Here is an 11,925-nt window from a genome sequence, read left to right as displayed (position 1 = left end):
TGGAAGTAGCCATCAGAAAACAGGTACACTATGGTCAAAAAGAGATGGACATCAGCAGCAGCAACAGTTGGGCTTTTCTTCTCTGGCCTCTGACATCAGCGAGGAGAACGACTGCTCACTGGATATTTTCTTTCTATTTTCTGAAGTACTCAGATCAGCCTGTTTTACACCAATAACCATGACATTTTAAAAGTCACTTAAATTACCTTTCTTCCTCATTCTGATGCTTTGATTTCCTGGTTAGATATTTGCATGAACAAGCTGTTAATATACGTAATACATGTCTAGAAATTAAAAAAGACAAATGTACACACCACTAGAAAGTTCCCAGTGGAATACAACCACAGAAAGCAAGTGTGTTCTACAAGCAATCCTTTTTAACTGAATAATTAATAGCTGCCTACATTTAAGCCAAGCTTGATGAACATAAACCTCACGTGCCAATATCTATTTGGGCATAAAGCCCAGAGAGCAAACCTTTCATTATAACATTAACTAATTAAATTCCCTATTGCAACTTATTGCATACATTTGAAAAGTTGTTAAATGTAAAAATGCAGTACAATAGTAGGCTTATCATCACACAATGACACAAGGAGAAAATGACACAAATGATCACACCAGCTGTAAACTGCAACATCCTGGAGGCTGACATTTCAGATACCATACAGACTCAGCAAAACATGGCATCATCATAACAGGCAGTGGTTATGGAAAGACTGTCTGTAACCATTGCCATTATCACTTGCTTCACAGTCAGAAGGTTGATGACTGGCTTTTAGCGGGGCAGCTTATCATCGGGGTGCCCCAAACCAGGTCAAAAGGCTCACTAATAAAACGAGAGGGCTTTTGTCACTTCCTCATTACCTGCATTGCATGTTATGTGACCAATCACCTTGGTTTCCACAGCTGACATAAGTAATAAGAGCTCTCTCTATTTGTTTGTGTGCGTGTGTGTGGTAACCACACGTTACCTTTCAGGGGCAAGATCCTTTTCGTCCCAGCCTAACTAGTTTAAGATAAAGAAATAAGAAACCTTTGGAGTTATCATTTATGTGCTCCTGTTCTACAGGTTTGTTCTTTCTTTTTGTGATTCTGTTCCTCTAGTCTGGTCTCTGTTTGTCTTCTGTCTGTTTCAGGTTCCTATGTGTTCTTCTCAGTCTTAGTAATTTCCTGTTTTATTCTGATAATGCACATAGGATGAGAGACTATGTTCAGTTTCATTTGGCCATGTTCCCCAGGTGTCTCCACACTGCCCTTGTATTTAAACTCTCATTTGGCTTTTGTACTTTCTTACATCCTCCCTCATATCTGTGTCCTTTGTCGTGTAATTAATATATTCTTAGTGCTTATTTTCTGATTATATTGTTTTATGTACTTTAGTAATGAAGGTTTGTAAAGCAAGGCCACTTTTGACTCACAAACTAAGTGCTCAGCCAGACTGAAAAACAGGAAGTTAGTGTAGAGCTATACAAGCATATTAATAAATACGGGAAGCCAGACAGAAAAGATGAACTTGTACCATATAAGGAGTTGTTGAAACTGTGTGACGTGTAAAGCAGCGGTCCCCAACCCCCGGGCCTCGGACCGCGAGAGTTGAGGCTCAGGTGTGAAATGTATGGTTTTCAGGATTTTTATCAGTTTTTAGCGTTATTTTGTTATCGTTTTAATCGTTAACTCGGTTTTCCTGGGTCTTTTCACGTGTGTTATGAATAAATCTTCTTTTTTTTCGGTACTGGTACTAGTTTTATTTTGTTGTATTTATCCGCGACACCTTAAAGGCCAGTCCATGAAAATATTGTGGGGCATGAACCGGTCCGTGGCGCGAAAAAGGTTGGAGACCGCTGGTGTAAAGTACCAAAATAACACCTATATGAGACACATTTTATGATTCTAATGTTAGAGATCCTGCAGGGCTCTCTCTTCCGGAAGATGATTGAATTAAATATAAAATGTTTTGACCACTCTGAGTTGGGTTTTCTCTGTTCTATTATGGGGATCAAAGAATCGGGTTTAATACCTTCCTCGTGTGTGTTTCCTGTGATGCATTATAATCGGATCGTTTACTCCTGACCTGTTTTTCTTGTATTCTGTGAGAGCTCAGCAAGAAAGCTGTTTAGTTTTTAAAGCAGAGTTTTACCTTGGGCTTTTGGAGTCCTGCATTTGGGTCCTACCTTGCCATCCACACTTGCAGCTTGACAGTTAATCCATAGCTGACACCTTTATAATAAAAACAGGTTCTTTGACTTGGTAAATGTGTGCTAACTAGCTACAATATGTCTGTGAAGGTGCTCAGTCATCCAGGTCATCGTAGTCAAAGGAGCTTGCAAAGAAAAGCGTCTGGACCTCTTTAAATTGCTTGAAGACGTTTCACCTCTCATCCGAGATGCTTCTTCAGTTCTAAGGTCAAATGGTGGGGAGTCCCAGATTTAAACCTAGTGTGAGTATCCCCCCACAGAGGGACAAAAGGACCCCCTGATGATCCTCTAATCGCCTGAGCCAAGGTGTGAAACTGGGTGTGTGTCCCAATCAGCCAGGGTTTCGGGTGAGCTCATTGTGAAACCTGGCCCCACCTTATCATGCAAATTCCTGAGGTCAGATGGCCCAGGATGTGAGTAGGCGTTAAGGCGTCTGGGGAGAAGCTACAATACTTTATTAAGCTTCTGTCCCAGGTTGCATATTTTATAGCTAAATTGCCCTAAGAATATATTTGCTCAATTGATACAAGTCTGCTCAATTAATACAATACTGCAGTCTTCCCTATCACATTCATGGCAGACCACACTGGCTTAAGTTTATCTCTGACTTCAGGTCTAGTGGGCTGTAGTTAAAGTTAAAAACAATGAAATTGTGCTGCAGGTAAACTGTAACAAGCAGATTTAGAAAGGCGTTTTTATGCATTCACAAAAGCTTAATGACTTTAATGAAAGACAAGATGCAACACCGATGTGAAATATGCTCTCCATCACTCTCAATAAGTCATAGTTAAGATAAAAGCAGCAGGAGTTTTAAATACAAAAGCCATCCACACAAGTTACTTTTTGAGGCTTTACTGAACAGTGGGTTTTGAATTCCGTTTCATCTTTATGGAGGTTCCTGTCGTCTCCTGTGAGCAATAAACTGTGAGAAAATGTTTTTTTCTATATATGAGAGATTTGAGCATGTTCCATATTATTTTAAGTGTCTTTTAAATTGAACAGCAGAAGCCATTACACGCATACCATCCTGCTTTGAATCAAAACAGTTATCACTGAATCATGTTTCCTCTGATCCACAGCCAGTTTCAATGAGAAACTCGCAAAGCACTTGATTCTCCTTTCCATTAGTTAAACTGTAACACAGTAGTGTTGTATACAGAACGTGGAAGAAATTAGTGATAAATGGCATTATGTATGCTTTCCCTCCTGACTGCTGCAACATGGATGTGATGGGTCAGTGCTGCATTCTCTATGGTCAGACTGTTTACACAGGCTGAATGTGACTGTGGTTTTAAGGCCCACATTAATCACCCCCTATGTCCATTCAGGGCCTTGAGTGACCTTGCATTGTTGGACTAAATGAGGAGAGTACAGGAAAGAAGACAAAAAAGCCTCCTGCTGGACTCTGTCCTGATTTCACACAGCTAATGTTGATGCTTTAAGGGCACTTCCACGCAGGAGTCAGAGATGGTCAGCTGTGAATGCCCTAATTCATTTAAACCACCATAGTACAAAAAAGGGAATTGTATAGGGCTTAAAATCCCTGCTGTTCTGCTAGTTTCTCAGTCATAAGTGATAATGAAATAAAGACGAGTAAACGGCACTTTGATTTTCTAATAAGGCATTATAAATTTCTAATCATTCCTCATTAAAAGGTTAAAATAAGTTTTGTTTATTCAGCATTTTTTGCTAGACTTGCTTACTCTGAGCGAGAGCTCGAGCACTGGCGTGCAGCCTTAGAAGAATCAGAGCTTAGCTCTGTCCCCAGTTGCCCTTTGTCACATGTTGCACACAGCGGGAGATCGTGCATCAGATGTGTTCTCCCTGCTGAAGCAGACCGTGCAGACGGCCGGACTCATGACGCCCACTTGGTCACTGTGAATTCTCTGGACAGTTCCCTGTACTATTCTTACATGGGATCAATTGTACATCACACAGACTTGTTCCTGAGGGACTGGCAACATAAAGACTGCTTAATGTCCACTCAATGAGTTGGGATATTTGTGTTCTCACCTGCTCCTCTGAGGAATTTTCTGGAAACCTTCCCGGCTACAGTGCTTTCTGTAGTGAAAAAGGCTGGTGTTTTAATCACTCACAGAAATCTCACAAATTAACAGTGTACTTCAACATGTTAACACATTAACCATTGCAAGCGGGGCCAAAGAATAGAGTCCACTGGTGTCCATAATTTCCTCCAAAGAAACTCAAACAGGAAATTTGTGTCTCGTCTGCATATTAAATAGTCACTAATCCAAATGGTTACAACCACTACTGTGAAGGCAGAGACTTGTGGGCTTCTATTCCACAAGTATGTGGCAAACTGTGAGCACTAGATGGTCAAGGAAAGCCATGGCCTTTTTGGCAGACCCAGTCAAGTTTTCACATGGGAAGCTGGTCACAGCGGTCTCTTGCTGGGACTTCGGAGGAAGACAGGGAGAAACAGGAAGCCACAAATGAGAACAGAAGCTGTTTATATGGCCTTATGCATACCAGACTGTCCATGTACATGCTTGGTCTACCCTTTAGGGCAAGTGGTCAAATGCCCCTGGGCCATGGACCACTGTTAAAGATGTAAACACATACCCAGATAATGTGATTTCTGTCCCTCTGGGCATTCAAACTCTGCAGGTGAATTTCAACTTTAGCTCCCCACAGCACATTTGTGCCCAAAAACCTTTGCACTCGTGTAGCTGTTAACAACAAAGTGCTCCAGATTGACCTTCTTGTTAATATATTTGTGGCATTAAAGACTTACCTGGAGCATCAAGGACACAATAACCTCTTTTAATTTAATGTTTTCATATGAACAGAAAGCCAAAGAGCACCTTTTACTGGCCCAATAATGCCCCCTTCAATAAGTGGATAAGATCACATTGTTGTGCATGTGCATGCACTTTCAAGCAGTAGGGAACACATTCTGAACAAACGGCTCATCAGTCACGCCGACCTCTTCAAGCTGTTAAAATATCAACTTCATGTCATATCCACAGATGTTTTAGCAGCATAAGAATTTCCGTAGTTTTTGAGGCCGGATGCTGTTCCAGCATCTCTTGGTCCTGAGGGAATCCAAACTTATATATCCCTCAAGGTTGTATTTTTCAGCAGTAGTCAGTGAAGTTGAAAGGGTGCTGTAAAATATATCTGTAAAGGCGCTTCTTGTTGTGGATCACATGAAATAAATCATAGAAAAGTTAAGATTGTCCTAAAAATTTCAGAATGATGCGATCCTCCCCTGAATTGTCATGGCCAAGAACATTGCTCAGTGCAACCGAGTCGGCAAACATTTATCAGACTTAACTGAGACAAGCAGAGAAAGGAAAAAAAAAACCAAACACAACGAGCTGCAGTGCAGCGGCTGCCATGGGCCTGCTGAGTTCAGTCAACCACGGGGACTGAGGTCTGCAAGCAATTACCGCTGGCTCACACTGACACTAAAATTACAACCACTACATTACTACACTTTGGTCTAGAATAGGAGATCCCTGTAGATTTTGAGCATGGTAATTAAGTTTGCTCCCTCCTACTAATGTTGACCAATTCCAGAGTGCCAGATTAGATATGAACAAACGTTTATATATTTGAAATACGTTTACAAGGCTTGTCTCTTTTAGAGATCTTTAAAATCACTCACTAATTATAGTCAGTGATATGGAATAAATACTTCCAACTGTGTGTAATTCGGGGATTTCATAACCAGTTTAGATAGCTGACAAACTGCACTGAAGACCAACTTGCAGTGGAAAGGTGTTGGTCAACAACATAACAATGTCAAAGTAACTGTACTTTGTTGCAGGGATGGTTAGGAGTGTCTTAATAAGTTCTCTCATTTGACATTTGTGTAATGGTTTGAGTAAAAATCTCCCTCAGGTTTTCAGTTAGTTTGGGTCCTGGTCATAATCGTTAAACCATTCAGGAACGTCTTTGGACACCTTCTTCATTTTGTTCCTGTAATCATTTACTCGTTTTCAATTTACAGCCTCCCTGTTCATGTGTCTGTGTGCGTGTGTCTGTGGAGATGAATAACAGCGGAAGTCCTTAAAAGCAGGTGGTCTTTATTATCTGAGAAAACATTCAAGTGAGTCTAATGTGAAATTGCACTGTTAGTGTAGGCCTTTCTCCCAGCTGACACTTGACTGGTTGTGGTAGGAAAAGAACAGGTGCTACTAATAAAATGTGTGATGGCTCTGCTTGATTCGAGTGTCACAGCCTTGACAGTGTGACAGTGGCCAATAGCAGCCCCCTGACAGTGAAACGGTTTACATTGTAACTTGTCAAAATGCCTTAAAAAAGGCTTTCATACTGTACCCCTTTTAGGAAGAGGTTTGTGTCGCTATAGAAAAAGAGGATGTTGAACTGAAGCTGCTCAAAGTTTGTTTCTGTGTAGAGTAATGAGCTCTTTCGGGTTGTGTTTTAGCTCGCAATAGCAAGGACACGAAGAAATGGTTACGATACACTCACTGGCCACTTTATTAAGTATCTGTTTAAACGCTTGTTAATGCAAATATCTAATCAGCTAATCACATGGCAGCATTTCAATGCATTTAGCCATATTTATGTCAGTAGTTATCTGGGTGAAAATGCCCTGTTGATGCCAGGTCAGAGGACAATGGCTAGACTGTTTTGAATTGATAAGAAGGCAATAGTAAGGACTGCAGAAGAGCAGCTCTGAATGCACTGCATATCAAATCTTGAAGCAGATGGGCTACAGCAGCAGGAGACGACACCGGATGCCATGTCTGTTGGATCAGAACGGAAAACTGAGCTACAGTTTTCACTGCTCACCAAAGCTGCACAACAGAAGATTGGAAAAATTTTGCCTGGTCTGATAAAGCTCGATTTCTGACCCTACCACCCTCGATAGTAGGGTAAGAATTTGGCATAAACAACATGAAAGCATGGATCCATCCTGCTTTGCATCAATGGTTCAGGCTGCCCACGGTGTAGTGATGTGGGGATCATGTTAATACTAATTGGGCATGGTTTAAATGCCACATTCTACTCAAGCATTGTTGCTGACCATGTCCATCCGTCTTCTAATGGCTCCAAGATAGCATGCCATGTTAAGAAACAAAAATTACCAGACTGGTTTTCTGAACATGACCGCGAGTTCACCGTCACTCTCACCAGATCTCGGACGAATAGAGCAGATTTGGGATGTGGTGGAACGAAATATTCATATGGATGCTCAGCCAACAAATCCGTTGCAACTGTCATGCAATATGAGCAAAAATGTCTGAGGAATGTTCCCAGTAGAATCAATGCCATCCCAAATGAAGGCAGTTCTGAAGGCAAAAGGGAGTCAGACCTGGTAATAGGAAGGTGTACACAATTCACAGTGAGTGTACACTTTCAGTCCTTTTTAAAAATATATATATCATAATATATGCAATGTATAATATGAGCGGTTTTCATCAAAAAGCTGTTCAGAGGTCAGAAGCCTAGATAAAATAGAAAACACTGACGTCAAAGCAGGTGGGTCGGTCTGCTGCTCATCAGGGTGGTTTCAGCTCAGAGCCTTGTGTCTGACCGATCACACAGTCCCTGATTACCTGTATCTTTAGAGCATTTAATATATTCGTCTTTGTCAGTTTAATGTCAGTTGGCGATAAACAATTTCCCCATCTTGCCAAAATATATTTCAAGAGTTTTTCACCAAACTTCAAAGCAAGTAATAGCAATATGTGATTAATCCTTTTATTGCTCAAAAAGTCATCGCTAACACGCTGTCAGTGGAAATGAATCCCAACTTATTGAGCTTTTACACTGCAGCTCAACAAAAGAACCAATGTCCCTTGAAATTAGTATCATGCAGGCCATTGATGCATTAACTGAGCCAAAATTGAATGGCACATTTTTATTCCAATAAAAAAAAAAAAGTATAAAAAGTATTTACCAAAAAGGTGTGACTTAAAAGAAGACAGAATGACAAAGGAGGATGAAATAGAAAGAGACCCTATCTGTAAGCTTGACTGTATTCTTTATTAGGTTCTGGTGAAGTAAATGGCATTGTATGCTTTTTTTCTGCATCAAAAGCTCAGTGGGGCTTTAAATAGACATGCTTTCAGCCAGTGTTCCTGATATAAGATACTTCTAAGGACTGAAGGACAAACAGAATATCTCAGTCTTCTGAAAATTAAATTAATTCTGCAATTAAATAGGGTTAGCTGAGAAATGATTAAGTATAATTAGATCTATGTTGTGTTAAAAACTGAGCAAACTAAATTAGAACAGCACACTGCTTTAACATCCATTCATTAAAAGATATTTGCATTTTTAAAAAGTACATTTTCCAGCAGTAAAATTCCAATCTTACAGTCGTGCAGTAAATACAAAGGCACGTCCAAGAACAGCTCCGTCCAAAGGTAACAAAATCAATGGAGCAGCACCACTAAAACTCACACCTCGTATCTGGTTTGTTTAATGCATCCAAAAAACCTCAATTTGAAAAACGGCATTTTTCTGTCGCGGAAGTTCTGGAATATTTCTCGGCTGGATGTGGCAACTTCCTGGAGACACAGTGTCCAGTCGTACCCACACGTCCTGTAGACATGCACATGCCACACACATGCAGTAGATGCACTCAAGTTAAAATAAATAAAACATACATATACAAACACATTTGTCATTGTGCATGTTTAGTATCTCTCCCAGCGTAACTGCAACCATGTGTTCCCAACATTGAAGAATCTGAGCTTTTCCTAAATATTTATATGCTCCAAGCATCTGCGCTCACAGTTTCATGACATCCAAAAACCCAGCTGAGATTTGTTTTTATTGGGCTACATAACTGATAATATCCTCACAGGGAAAGCACATTGATTTCTATGAGCAGATATTAATGTAAGACCCTCTCATGAATCGAGGATAAAGAAAAATTTTGCAGAGCCCCAAGTATTTTCCTTCAGACCTTACTCCTGGGATGAGCCATAAATCACCAAAGTGATGAATGACAGTAAACAGAAGTGGTTTTGATATCTTTTTTTGATCACTGGCGAGTAAAAGCACCTGAAATTAGTTTCCAGTGGGAGCTGGATTTGGAGGCTTAAGCACATGTCTCACAATTTGGAATTCAGCGAACGCCGACAATCCATTGGGTTCTCAGTGGCTTTGAATGGGTCCAGACCTATTTTTCGATCAGCTACAGAAAGTCCCTGGTTCTCTTTGCCACCGGAGGATCTCGTGGTACACAACGATTCTCAGGATCAAAATATCTCCCTCCTCACAGAGGTTTGGCCATGGTCAGTGTCAAGAGAGCTATCTGTTAGGCCTTATTTTGGGACTTATTTACAAACTTCCATGCAAAGTTTATTTAGATTCGTGTCCTTTTTCCTTCTTGGCACGTCCCCCTGAAAGACTCTGAGATTATCACAACGCCTTAAGCAAACGTTTCTGCTGTTCATGTTGCGTTTCAGCGTGTAAGCAAACTAGAACTTATATTTTCCAGTTTGTTGGAGCAGATGCAGATAATAAAAAGCAGAAATTCCACATTAGCGAGTGAGGACAAGCTCGCATTGTGAAGCTGAGGTTTTTAAGTAGCTACAAAAACAAAAAGTATATGACCCAATAATTTTTCCCATCTAATCTTGGGAACGATATCTCTGTCTACTAAGGAAAGCATCTCTCTTCTTAGACTTTATGTGATGAGTCCTTCCAGCTGACTGTTGGGGGATATCACAACACAGCACGACCTTCATAATCTCCTGATGCACTCTTAACCTCATTGTGAGCCTTTTCATTTACAAGCTTTTTTCTTTTTTTGCCGTACTACGCACGCCGATTCTCTCGCTCAGCAGAAGAACTCATCTGCTTTGACAGCCTAACAATTTAAAGGTGATCAGATTATCAATTAAAGTTCAGGATTCTTCAACCTGAGGTTTTTGCAGTTCTTATCATTTAAACTATGATTTTTGTTAGTTTTGCACTAACCTGTGTCTTTATAGAGGTAAAGGCTGGATAACTCCAGCACAAGAATACACATGGAGGTCAGTAGTGCATGTTTTCTGAAGTTTTACAAGTTTAAATCAGATGTAATCTGCCTTTTTTATATGTACTATGAGTTAGTGGATACAAAAATAATAACTACAGAGGTTTTTATTTAATCTGTTTTGGTTTTTTTTACCAAAGAGGAAAATGGCAGAAGTTCTAAAACACTGCACCAAACAGCAGACAGGCACAGTCTGGAAATAGCTGATGAACAAAGTGCACCATTAAGCAACTGAAGAGCCAGTTATTCCCTGGAGAGGGATTGGTGATGCACAAAGCAGAGCTAAATGAGAGCAAATAACGATTTACATTCAGAACAAAGTTAGAAACATGGGTACAAATGGGCTGCAGACTGAATTGCTCTAAATCTACTGGATGTGTAATTTATTTTATTTTATTTTTTTTTTTTTAAGTGATTTTTATGCCATTTGTACTTTAAGAATTTATGGTTTTATTCTTGATGAACACTTATTCAGCTGCTTGATGCTACTAAATGTCCATGTCTATGGGGATGTGACGGAAACTCGTACAGTGTAATGACCTTCAACTCGAGCAACACACATACCAGCTAAGCCACAGCTGCGTTATAGATATTTTTAAATGCAAGAACGGCAGAGGGGGATTCTAAGAGAATAATGTTTTTATGAGGAAAAACTAGTTTGATATATACTGACAGCTTTTCTTTTTTTTAAAGGGGGGCCTAGTGTAACCAGAGAGTTCAGGGACCTGCACTCTCTGGTTGCACTCGGTAATATCAACGTGTGCCATATCTTTTCAATGTCACATGTCCAGGCTATCCAAACAGATCCTGAACGAGTGTCTCTTCCCAAAAGAAATGTCGTTGTTTTCTTTGCATATTTTCTTTACTGGAAAAGCATTCCATAGATTCCTGAATGTCTGTTATTTTTTTTCCTGCTTTTAACTATACTATAGGTGTCTCCTTTCAAAATTTAAGACATTTTCCGAAGAGCAGAGAACCTTTGATGTGTTTAAAGCACCCCAAAATAAATTTTCACTGGAGACGGAAAATAAGTGTGGGATGAGCACGGTGCAGCTGGACCTGAAGGAAAATCTCTACACTCTCAGAAATAGGGGTACACTGAAATTCCATTCATGACCTTAAAGGTACAGTCAGCATGAGTGTATCCCCAAGGGCTAATTCTTACACCTCAAGGTTACAACGTGTAGGTTCTAAAAGGCCAAAAGGCACACATATGTCACCAAGCAGTACATATTTATACTTCTTACAGTTTAAAAGGTACCATATATCGGGTTATATGACCTTACCGATACATTAAGTTTTGTTCTCTGTCTTGCCTGCACCTTGGTTCTGGGTTTCAATCTTTACTCTGCCGGTGCCTGGTGAGTTCTTTGATAATTCTCCCAAAAGATATATATGCTTGGTTTGTTGGGCACATATGAGATCAAAAAAAGTTTTTTTTACAGAACTCAAAGCAGTCCTGGAAAAACTGAGTACACCCTGTGATTCAGTGGCTTCAGCTTTTCAAACCAGCTTTATCACCAATAACTTGAAGTTCTGTTGGACTTTATCAGTCTCTCATATTGTTGTGGTTGCCTTTTGGTCCACACTTCTTGGTAAAGTGACTTCAGTTTATTGAAGTTTTGCAGGAAGTCATCTCTTAAGGTCTTGCCACAGTATTTCAGTGGGGTTGAACTTTGATGAATTTTGACTGGGTCATGGTAACTCTTTGATTTTTATTTTTTGGTGTTGTGCTTGGGATCA

The sequence above is a fragment of the Perissodus microlepis genome, chromosome 2, assembly GCF_051167445.1.
Source record: "Perissodus microlepis isolate ML-2025 ecotype Zambia chromosome 2, ASM5116744v1, whole genome shotgun sequence".
Taxonomy (NCBI): domain Eukaryota; kingdom Metazoa; phylum Chordata; class Actinopteri; order Cichliformes; family Cichlidae; genus Perissodus; species Perissodus microlepis.
The sequence above is the reverse complement of the archived record's forward strand: the minus strand, read 5'-3'. Positions refer to the sequence as shown.